This window comes from Tamandua tetradactyla, chromosome 24 (assembly GCF_023851605.1).
Source record: "Tamandua tetradactyla isolate mTamTet1 chromosome 24, mTamTet1.pri, whole genome shotgun sequence".
NCBI lineage: Eukaryota > Metazoa > Chordata > Mammalia > Pilosa > Myrmecophagidae > Tamandua > Tamandua tetradactyla.
In genome coordinates, this window is record NC_135350.1 from 2950860 (window position 1) to 2963291 (window position 12432).

General features: G+C 38.3%; 1 long non-coding RNA gene across 3 annotated transcripts in view; it reads left to right on the forward strand.

The window, feature by feature from the left end:
- The window catches only part of LOC143668419 (uncharacterized), a 190682-nt gene that overhangs the window by 93914 nt on the left and 84336 nt on the right, over nucleotides 1-12432 (forward strand). For all 3 annotated transcript variants that reach the window (XR_013168434.1, XR_013168435.1, XR_013168436.1), the window contains exon 2: nucleotides 10794-10928. This is a non-coding gene — a long non-coding RNA (uncharacterized LOC143668419). The remainder of the gene's footprint in view (nucleotides 1-10793; nucleotides 10929-12432) is intronic.

The following is a 12432-nucleotide window of genomic DNA, read 5'->3' on the forward strand; positions in this document are numbered from 1 at the left end:
TCTATTTGTTATATTTTTCTGTTGTCTTTTTATTTCTTTTTCTGAATTGATGCTAATGTTCTGGGAAATGATCATGATGATGAATATGCAACTATGTGATGATATTGTGAATTGCTGAGTGTATGTGTTGGGAATGCTTGTTTCTTGTAATTTTTTTTTAATTAATAAAAAATTAAAAAAAAATAAAAAAGAAGCAACCTCTGCTCTCAGACCCATGCTTAGTCTCCACAGCAGCTAATATATCTATTCTACTCACGGGCCCATTGTGAAAGTGCATGGATGGACTAGGTCAGAGGCTGGTTGACATCCACAGAGCAAATCATACTTTCCATTCTTACTTTTTGATATGTGCTCTCTGGTAGATTTTTATGTGAGACACAAAGCTGCACACAGTTTGTGTCCTCTCATATATATACATATACATTCTTCTTCCTCAGATTTCCTCATCTCATATTTCCTAAACTTGCCTCTTCCAATCTCCTGACAAACCAGCAAGGCCATATTTCACAGCTCAGTAATTTGTGTATATTCTTACCTCATGCACTTCTCCTTCTATACCCACTTGATGGCCTCATGTACTGCAGAAGGTTTGGTCAATGACAGTATTTCCCCTAATCATTCTTTCGCAGAGTGACCATTGAGAGGAGCCATAGTGTCGCAACAGCTGACACCAAAACATTGAGTCTATCAGTCAATAAAACAGGTAGAAGTCTTTGGGACTCCTGCCCTCTAACCCTCCATGACGCTATTGGTATGTTATGTGGGAAAGACACAAGTGCAAGAAAATCAGGTTACTTGTGGGTCTGAGACATCTGTTTACGTACTTACAATGTTCAGTGGGCCTGTTTGTCAATCCTGATTGCATCGTTTCATGATATGATAAATTGCTTCTGAGTCCACCCAATCTTGTGGTTTGGTGGGTCTGACAATATTCAGCTTGTAATAGGAAGCTCTTGTACTTTTAATGTCCTATAGTTAGATACTTATGGTCTCCTAGAGCCCAACAACATGATAGAAGCTGTTTCTTTTTAAACAATTGTGGTTCTCTGCTGCAGAAGGCATGATTTAAGATCCTAGATGTGACTATCCTATCAGGTCTTTAGGAATTCCACAGGATGTCTTTATCTACCTCTAGTGTCACTGGATCTGCCGTATCAAGAGATCCAAGCCATAGAGTCCAGTAATGGAGTCAACGCTGTAAGAAATGCAGTTCCATATTCTCATTTTAAGAGATTGCTGCCTAACACCACTTCCAGTTAGAAGCTGAGTAAGATGGCTTGAGCATATGCATGTAGCTTATTTGAGGTATGATTCCAGGAAGCACTGGTAAAGGAGTAGGGAAGTGAAGCAAGGAAGAAAAGGAACCCAGTAAAGTTTGTGTTTATGAGAAGGCCACTGCAATTAGTAATGGGATACATTCAACCCGATGACCTCTAGGAGAACATGCATAGTCATCCCTTGTCCTTACTCACTGGTCCTATGTATGAATTGATTGAGGCATCATGGATGGAGGCTATGCATGGCATCAGTAATATAACCTGATCTAGCTACCACCACATTGGAATTCCCAACTGTTAGTAATAGAGAACAATATCTTCTGAACCTTGTGATTACATTGAACATTTCCCATCTTGTAAGATCCTCTTGGGGTAAACACATTCTCTTGTCTTCTCTGTCTTCGGCACTTCTTTCAGCGCGGATATTCATATACTTTCAGAATGCTTTATCCATGCCCTATGCCATATACTATACTGCCTCTAAGAAGAGATCACACTTTATTGCAGATGAACTGTGGCAATCATGTATTCCCACAGATTTCACTGATCTTACCACATTCCCCATCTTGCAGAAGCAGTTGGCTTGGCAGAATGGTGAACTGAATTGTCAAGATTCAGTTTTGGAGAAAGCTGAGATACAACCAAGAGGTCGGGTTGGAAGTGCTGTTATACAGCATGTGGTATAGGCTTTATACAAGTAAACTAATATATGGTGGCGCCTGAGCCATAGATAATGTTCACATGTGTATTAACCACGGTGCATAATCTATTCCATTGCACCTCATAATTCACTAGAATTCTTTTTCTTTTCTTCCTGACCTTATAAGGGTTTCTTCCACATGAAAAAACACTCATGATTCTAAAAAAATTAGAAAATAAGTTGACACCCTGGTTGTTTTAGCCTCTTCATGACAATAATCAAACTGTCAGAGTGATTAATACTAATTACTAGAGGCAAATTGGATTATTGTTAAACAATGGGGGAAAGGAAGACTATTTCTTAGAATTCAGGGTACTCACTGGGTGGGCAGGAGTTTCTTAGTATTCCACTGACCAGGAGATCTACTCACTGTAAACAGTAGCAACCAAACAAAAGATAAGAACACCAGGGACAGAGATCTTGCAGAGATAAAGGTTTGGGCCTTCCTAGGAAGTAAAGAATCTTCTACAGCCAAAGTGCTGGCAGAATGTCAGAGGAATCTACTAGAAGAACCAAATTTGCCCTTATGACCTGCTGCAGAGTTCTGGATTGCATCAGCTTTGTTTTTGGCTCTTTAATTATTTATTTTTCCCTTCTTTTCCCAGAACCCCATATAAAAAATATCAGTTATAGCTAGTTTTCTAGGAGAATTGCTACCACCCAGCAATGATATTTTATTAGTTCATGGGACCTCTTAAATTTTCTGTTTGGCATTACATGCTTCTCACTGAATGAAGGATAAGAGTGGATGTGAAGAAGTAATAGGAATGTATTATGCTGGGTATCTTCTGCTTGCCTGTCTAAGTCAACTCTCCATTCTACTTTTTGGCCAGAAGCCTGACCTGTCTAAATGTGAATGGACCACAATGTTCTTATGACCCCTGAGTGCCAGAGGGGACTGGGCAATAGGGATCCTGGAAGGAGATAGATAGGAGGGAGGATGGTGAAGCCAGGGTAGTTCTTCTCTTGGCTTTCTCCCTGTGAGGATACCTCAGTTTGATTATACCTCTCACCCAATTCAGTTACTCTCTCGGGCATTGATTTTTACAAGTTTCTCCTGTCAGGCTTTAGAAACTCTTCCTCCCCTCTTGCTTTTTGGCTGGAGTGGTAAGACCTGTGTTATTTCACTACCTTTTGTGGTTCCCTCTACACCCAGTGTCTTTATAATTAACCCTCTATTATAATTATTATAAAACCACCAATTTTCAAGTATATCAGCAGCTTCCTCTGGGATCACTGATTAATAAAGATGGTAAATATAATTTTGGATGTATTGAATGTGAAGGTCCTGGACATTCGTATTAGGGAAATTTCCAAAGAGAAATTGGATATGAGTCTGAAAAGATGGGAAAAAATCTAGACTGACCACAGACACTTGGAAATCATTGGTGTATAAATAGAGGATGAAGTCACAAACTGGAGCAGCAGTCTAGGGAGAGAATACAGGAGACAGACTTGAGGTGACAGGCGGAGGATGGGGACTTCACAGAGGAGGGAGAATGGTGCAGGCATCACATTAGGAAGAGAACAAGAAATGTGCAGCATTATGGGCATAAATGGGGCAGAGGGCTTAAAAAAGGAGAATGTCATCAGCAGTGTCAAGACAGCAGAGAAAATTAGCAAGATAATAATTAAGAAAAATGAAAATGCAAATTTATGGGGCAATTGCAAAGTTATGGAGGTGGGTTCAAAGTCATCGAAGACCTAGTAACACTGTGGGGCAAAAGATACATTGCAGTGGGTTGAGAAATAGCTTGGAAAAGAAGTGGAACCATCTTCAAACAATATGTTTGTTGAGAATTTTGTTAACAAAGGGAGAAAACTGAGCAGACAGAGTTAAATGACATGAAGTCATGGAAGAGATTATTATATTTTTAGAATAAGGGGCACTTCAGTATGCTTTTAAGACTTGAAATGAATACAATTTGGAGAGAATAATTAAAGATACCTTAAAGGCCTAGAGGACAAAAGAAGAAATACTCTAGCACATGGCAGTGGACAAGATCGAGTTAATAGGAAGGAAACTTGAACTTGGTTAGGAGAAACTCCTCAATCTCTGGACCTACAGTTAGGCATAATCTGGATGTAGATTGATTTATAGCAGAAGAGTGGGACATCAAAAGCTCAATTTATAGTTCCAATTTCCTTATTAAGTGGCTTCTGTAAGTATAAAGTGGGCTTGCAGGGAAACAAAGTTAGAAGTAGATATTGAAGTCAATGGGAAATTTTGTTGACAACTAAATAAAAGGGTTTCATCGAACTTCCAAACTGTGGGTTCCCTTTGGAATTTGTACTTGCTAGTCCCCATGGTTGTGTGGCCAATTCCTAAATTCCTATAATAAACCAATCCCTCTCTCTCTCTGTGTGTATATATATATATATATGTATGTGTGTGTATGTATGTATATGTATATGTATGTATGTAATATGTATGTACTGTTCTGTTTTTCTGGAGAAAACTGACTAGGAGAAATTAAGGAAGTAAGACATGAGTTATTCTGAAAATTTAATCTATACTTGTTTCTAAGACCACAAACCCCATCAGCACATTTAATTCTCCACCTTAGCGCAAGTTGAAAGCTTATGAATCCCCTGTATATCGCTGGCATATTGGGAACCACTATTATTATTTAGATATATCTCTACAGCCACCTTCTGAAAAATGCTGCCCTACTGCTTTTCTTTTGTCATGTTGATAATGTACCTTGGTGAATGCGGATCTTCTAGAAGTCCACAGCCTCTTGCAGGCCTGCCTACCCCAACATCCTTAATTGCATCCTTACCTACTTGGCAATGTCTGTAGAAATGACCAGCCTCTCCTTCAGCTCCAGAGATAAGAAACAAAACTAAGTATCTGACTATCTCACCCAGCCTCTGTCCAGGGTCTCCTGTTGCCACAGGGCATATTCGTGGGAATTATGGAAAAACAACAACAAAACAAAACAAAACAGTACCACGCCCTTTGTGCAGACAGATAATTCTTTTTATTAGGATATATAATAGGGAAGATCCTTCTAGGTTTATAGCCAGGGAGTTAGAATTTGAGAAGAAAGAAAGAAAGAAGGCAGGAAGACAAATTTGGATTACTATACATAATGCCATTCATTTCTTCTAAGTATGGAGTTCAGGAAGAAAATGAATAAAGGATATCCTCTTTCCAAATACTTTGGGGTTGACACATACATTTCATAACTTTTCACAGAGACTCTACAGTGATAACCTCACAGAGAATAATGTTACATGTCATTGACCTTCCAGATTTATCTCTCCTTCCCTATTCAGAATGTTTCTTGTGATTTTTTTCCTACTGTGAAGATGAAAATGAAATGAACGTTAAGTGAAACAATAAGATTAAAATGCAATAATCTAAGGGAAAGGGATGACTTAGCAATTGTTCAATGATTTGAATGCTTAAATGGCAAAACTCATCTTTTTTTTTTTTTGCATGGGCAGTCACTGGGAATCAAACCTGGATTTCTGGCATGGCAGGTGAGAACTCTGCCAGCTGAGCCACCATAGCCTGCCCAAATGGCAGGACATTTTAACTGTTAAAAAGCAAAATTGTCATGTTAAATTCCTAAATTGGCTGTCTTCCTGGACCAAATATAGCCAATTCCTTACTTCTTATCTTACTAGTTTAGCTAACTGGCAAATGGGGAATGTTTCAAGGAAAAGAATCAGGGAATTATCTTCTACTGTAACAGGTTTTGGCCACTGTGTCTCCCCACACTGAGTTCAATGACTTCCAAGAAATCTTGAAATGAAAGAAAAGGAGCTGTCCCTGGTGGCTAGAGAGCGCAACATCCTTTTGACTATATTAAATAGCACTTATATTTTCAAAATCTCTTCCTTAATTCTTCCTTCCTTTCCCTTTCATTAATTGAGATGTTTATATAGATATGCCAAGGACTGAGATGTTTTTTCAATGAAATTACAGATTACTATGTGTCGTATTTTGTTTTTATTTCAACCTGACGAAGGTGAGAGCTTTCCTGAAAGAGAACAAAGTTAACAATCAGACTGTGTTGTCATCAACAATACTTTACAAATCATTATTTTTCTAAAAAGTGTTTTTTATTGTCAAAACGAATATGTATTTAAACCATATTGACAGATATGTACTAAGCCTTGTTTAAGAAGTTAGTGCAGTTTTAGAAAAAGCTGACTGGTGGGGAAATCTAAAGAACTAATATGCAGTCCTTTCCCTGGGTATATTTTTCTTTTAGCAAATTTTTGCAATGCCACGCAAATCAATAGTAACACACTGATAGAGAAAGAATTGCTTGGATGTGCTACTAAAACGCAGTTTTCAGGCAGTCAAATGTGATGTAATTGATTCATGTAGCCCTGATTGCTTTCTAAGCATCATTATGTATATTTATCTGTTTATACATGAATAGCAATCAAGTAAGTGAATGACACTTACAAATTCCTCATTCTATTTTCTGGTATTGGTTTCTTTCTTGTGCACTCATCGTGTGTGTATGCCCATGTATTATGTCCTCTATAAGCTGCCACAGTTATTTGTCAGTTCTCTTTAACAGTCTTTTCTTTCTGTGAAAAGACTAGATCATTCTGGATACTTGGTTACTCACAGACTTCCAGAATTCCATCCAAGATTTCCTATCTTGATGCTGAACAATTTTATTTCAACTGGTTGAAATATAATGCTGGAAAGTGATTAGTTTCAGGAAGGACATCTCAATGAATGATTTAGGGTTAGGATATTCTACCTTGAGTAACTTTGCAAATAAAAACTAGACAGTTTAACCAGTAGCGTATATTTTCAGATTTCTATTCATGGAGGTACCCAGGAATGGTCTAAAACAATACATTTTTCTAATTCATCAAACATTGTTACTCTCTTGACAGGCATAGTACAAGAGATTTTTTGGAAGACTAATTTACATGGATGTAGGTAAGTTTAGATTGATTTTTTAATGAGAAAGCTCTCAAGGAAATAGGTCAGGCTTTATTCATTTCTAAAAATCCCCAGTGTATGATTGACACATAATTATGTATTAATAAGGGTTAAACATGTCAGAATGCATTCATTTGCATTCACTTCTTCTTAAATCCCACTTAAATGGGAATAAAGAGACTTTACAAGGAAATATATAACAGGAGGGGAGAGAGGGATCAAAGTTTGGAATTTCAAAAGTAGAAAGACATGTGGTAATTAATTTAGCTGACCAAAATGAAAAAAAAAAAAAGAATGTTAAACTGGCTGTGGAGAAAGCTTAGAAATGACTGCTTTCCCTTCTACAAGGTTGAAAAGGCTCAGGAATTGGAAACAACAAAAGCCTCTGCAAAAGGGGTTATTGGTGGGGTTGAAAACAAGAAGCTTGTTGAAAGTCTATTTAAAAAGCAGTTTGAGGGGGTGAAAGGATAGCTCAGTGGTAGAATGCTTGCCTGCCATATGAGAGACCTGGGTTCAATTCCCAGTCCAAGCACTTCCCCAAAAACAATCAGACAAGGAAAACAAACAAACAAACAAACAAACAAACAAACAAAATTCAACAAATGGTGCTGCAATAATGGGATACTCACATGAAAAAATAATGAATGTGACCCTGCCATACAGCATAAAAAAAGAAAGAAAGAAAAAGCAGTTTGACTCCTAATTCACTGTTGTCACCCTGCAAAACTGGGTAAATGCACATACCCGGAGGCAGTAGGAAACTTTGGAGAGAATGAACCTGACAGACAGTGGATTCAGGGACACAAGTCATAAGTAGCTGCAAGAGAAGCTGGAAAATGTAGTCCTTCATTGGCAGGGAGTGATAGCTTTATCATGGAAGGTGAGTGGGAATTTTGCACCATGTTTGCCATTTTATGGAAGGTATTTAAAACCTCAAGTAACTTCATGAGTAAGACTAGCTACTTGGTGTGGGCAAAATCTTGATTTTTAGTTTCATTCTATTCAGTGGACACTCCCAAACCAAATTATTTTAGTTTGGCATTTTGGCTGGTGATTCTCAGCAAGCTCAAAATAGACATGTGAATTGGCAGTTGTGTCCCTGAATACAAGGTTCAACGAGGTTAAAGAAAATTCATAGGCCCAGGTCATTAAAATCGTCTCAGATAACCCTGTGACCATTTTCATTATGAGAAACTTTAGAAATCCCATACAACTTGTAGGGATATAGCATATAGCATGATGTAAAGGAGTTTTGCAATTAGTTTTCATTTCATTTAGTCTTCAGTAATTTCTTTAGCCCTGGAGCAGATGCTTTTTGTGCCATGCTCCATTTTTCCTCTGCTCACCAATGACCTTGGCAGCAACTGTGGTAGAATGTTCCTGGGTGAACCGACAGTTCCCTGCCTCAAACACTTGCTGTGTCTTTTGGGCATTTTCTGAAGTCTTAGGCAACTAATTTAGCCTAAGGATAAGGCAGACAGTTAACAGCCCTTGGGCAACATTAATAGTGAAGGGTTAATATTGTTAGATAAATGTCCCAACCCCCCAACCTCAGAGAAACAGAGGTGTGGTTTATACAGTTAGAACTGAATCTCAGTGACTCTTAAAATGGACACCAGCTCAGCAATGCACCCTTCATTGGTTTTCTTTGTATTCTTACTCTCACTCTTCATGGTCGCTTATTTCTGTTTTCTGAGATCACCTCCTATATAAGCTACTTGTGCTGAGGTCCTTGTCTCAAGGCTCTGCTTTGGGGAAAAAACCAACCTAAGAAAACTTCCACCAAAATATTAAGCTATGACCTCATGAAAACCCTATCTGTCACTTCTGTTCTACTCCTCTGCAGCAAAAAGGAAAAACAGATGCTTAGATTTTTGCATACATATGTGGGTTTTTTTTTTTTTTTTTACATGGGCAGGTTCCTGGAATTGAACCCGAACCCGGGTCTCTGGCATGAGCCACTGAGCCACCATTGCTGCCTCATAGGCGTTTTTGTTTGACTTGTACGTCCTAAATCTGGTATGACTAACACCAATTAGCGTTGATGGGGAATAAAATTTTTCTTACTTTTTGCTGTTGAGTTATAACAAAGCAAGGATTTGGTAGTTAGTGCTTTGTATTGATTTAAATGCTGGTTATTAGAATAAATTGTAAAGTGGGCATGTGGTAACATGGGAGAATAGTTAATGGTGCACCCCCTCTCAGAGAGATGCTGACAGCACTTGGAGGCTCTGGAACAAAAGGCTCATCTCCATTTGCTTTCTCTTCAGAAATTATGGCAGCTGGGTTTGGGAAGTATTGCTGATGTGCACAGAGTGTCAGCCTAAAGAACCAGAGAAATTGAAAAAGGGTCTTTGCCAAACATAAATTTCCTAACTTTTTTCCTTTTCAATATCTTATCCTGGCCTTGAAGTCTGGAACATTTTTCATTAATGTACGTATTGGCGGTGCCCTAATCAGAAAACATTTCAAATTTTATGGCTCTTTTTTCCCCCTTACATTCTGAACTCCTCCTGGCTAGGAGAGACTGTTTATCACCCCAATCAGCTTTTCACTGCTCTACTCATCCTCAAACAGAGAAAAGGGTACAGGAGCACTGAGAAATGAGGGCGAAAGCGAAGAGATGGAACACCTTTTCTCAATGATATTTGTTTAATTAAAAACTTAAATTTTTAATCTTTAAAATTATTCTCATTATTTATGGTGTAGATACAAATCAGCACAAAGTAATTCTTCCAAAGACAACCACTAACACCAGTGCGTATATACATATATATATATGAATATGCACGTAAATGAATATGTATATATATATATATCACTAATAGTAACATAATGTGCATGTGCATACTGTTTCAGTTTCTTTTTTTTGTATGCTGTATGGTGGGGGTCACATTTTATTCTTTTTTCCATGTGAGTATCCTGTTATTGTGGCACCATTTGCTGATTTTTTTGGACGTGCATGGTCAGGAATCAAATCCAGATCTCCCTTATGGCAGGTGAGAATGCTTCCACTGATCTACCATTGCACCCCGTACATGCTGTTTTATACCTTGCTTTTTTACTAAAGGAACTACTGAGATTTTTCTATGGTAAAAATATTTAATAGGATCAATCCTTTTTTCTTTATAGTTATGCAATCATCTTCAAGAATCGAGGCTACTGGATTACAGTTCAACAGTTCCAGGAATTTTCTTCTAGCTATTTGAATACACTAAAAACCAAAGAGGGATATCTGTATACTGCATAAGGATAACTTCCAGAATGAACTTTTGACTCTATTTGAAATCTCTCAGCCACTGAAACTTTATTTTGTTTCATTTCTCTTCATCCTTTTGGTCAGGAAGTCTTCCTCTATCCCATGATGCCAGGGCCAGGCTCATCCCCTGGAAGTCATGTCCCATGAAGTGAGGAGGGCAGTGAGTTGACCTGCAGAATTGGCTGAGAGAAGGAGGCCACATCTGAGTAACAAAGGCAGTTCTCTGGGGGTGAATTTAGGTGTAATTATGAGTAAGCTTAGCTTCTCTTCTGCAGGAATAAATTTTATAAGGGTAAGTAAGGCCCAAGATCGAGGGCTTGGCCTATTAAATTGGTAAAGTCCCAATGTTTGCAAGAATATCAGAAATTCCCCAGGTGAAGTGAAATATTTCCACATTTTTCTCCAGTCCTCCTAGGGGACTGTCATGGTCAGGTTCATGTGTCAACTTGGCCAAGTGTGGTACCTGTTTGTCTGGTTGGGCAAGTGCTGGCCTGTCTGTTGTGATGAGGACATTTCATAGAATTAAATCATGATCATGTCAGCTGCATCCACAGCCGATTCCATTTGTAAATCAGCCAAAGGGGCGTGTCTTCTGCAATGAGTGATGCTTAATCTGATCATTGGAAACCTTTTAAGGAGGATTCAGAAGAGACAAGCTCTTCCTATTTTGACTGGCGAGCCTCTCCTGTGGAGTTCATCCAGACCCTCCATTGGAATCGTTGGCTTCACAGCCTGCCCTGCGAATTTTGGACTCCGTGTTCCCACGGTCACGTGAGATGCTTTTATAAATTTTATATTTGCAAGTGTTCCCTGTTGATTCTGTTTCTCTAGAGAACTCTAACTAATACAGGGACTTAACAAATACTTTTTTATTTTCTACCCACATTACTCTGGGATATATCAGGGCATCATACTAACCTGTACAAATCAACAGTATCTCACTCTCCATTCAAGTTTCCATGTTAATATGGTGTTCAAATAAACTGACCATACAGGCTGAATCATTTAGTGTGCTACAGAAAATATAAATTTTGCACCAACTAAACATCTCTTTCTTTGGTCTCACGTGGAAGTTGAAGTTTGAAAACACAGTCAATATTATCCTTTTCCCTTTGGTCTGATTTTCCTTAGTTCTATCTAGATTAGCTTCATTTGTATCTCTAATTGAAATCTGATCTCTTTTTCAGCTCTTTAAACAGTTGCTGTATGGGGTAATCCTGACTTGAATAGCTGTAGAACTCTAGCTCCGAGTCTCAGGCATCATACAGATATCTGAAGTTCTAGGGAACGACCAGGTTATACACAAAGAACTCAGCATCTCAGAATTTACAAATGATTGTTACAATTTAGGAATAGATATGACTGCCATTAAGAGTTTACAATCTAGGAACCTTTACAGTAAGCTTTCCCCTTATGATCTATGTTCTCGAATTCATTTTTCAGAGTGTGCACATCACAGTTAGTCCGTATTAGTGAGACATTATATTTGTCTTTTTGTTTCTGGCTGATTTCACTCAACGTACCGTTCCCATTCACCTAATTGTGTGCATTGCAACTTCATTCCTTCCGGCAGCCACTCAAGTCTCCATTGAATGTAGACCCTTAGTTCGCCCTTCTGTTCTTCAGTTGATGTACCCTTAAAGGGCCACCACCATTCATTAGAGATCGTGAATATTACCACCCTAAACACCAGTGTGCAAATATCCATTCATGTCCCTGCTTTCAGTTCTTCCAAGTGTATATCTAATAACAGGGTTGCAGAATCATACGGCAACCTCACCCCTAGCCACCTGTGGAGCCACCACGTTGCCCTCCAGAGGGGCTGCGCTATTCTACTTCCCTACCAACAGTGAATAGTACACATTTTCCTCCACATTTTCTCCAGCACTTATATCTTTCTGTTTATTTTCAAACAGTTTTATTCGTACCCCATACAATGCATCCCAAGTAAAAAAACAATGTTCCCAGTATAATCACATAGTTATGTATTTACCACTACAATCCATAAAAGGACATTTCCATTTCTTCTGTAAAGAAAGAAGAGGGAGAAAACGAGGAATAAAAAATCTAAAAAATAAAAATGAAATAAAGAGAAGAAGCAACAGCACCAAGAACACCATACCCCTCCCTTATATCCCCTCTTACTGAAATTGGTTTGAGTATATTTCCTTTGTTGCATTTAATGGAAGCATATTATTTACCGTTAACTATAGACCCTAGTTTGCACTGACTGCATTTTTTCCATACACTATCCCATTTTCAACACCTTGCAGTA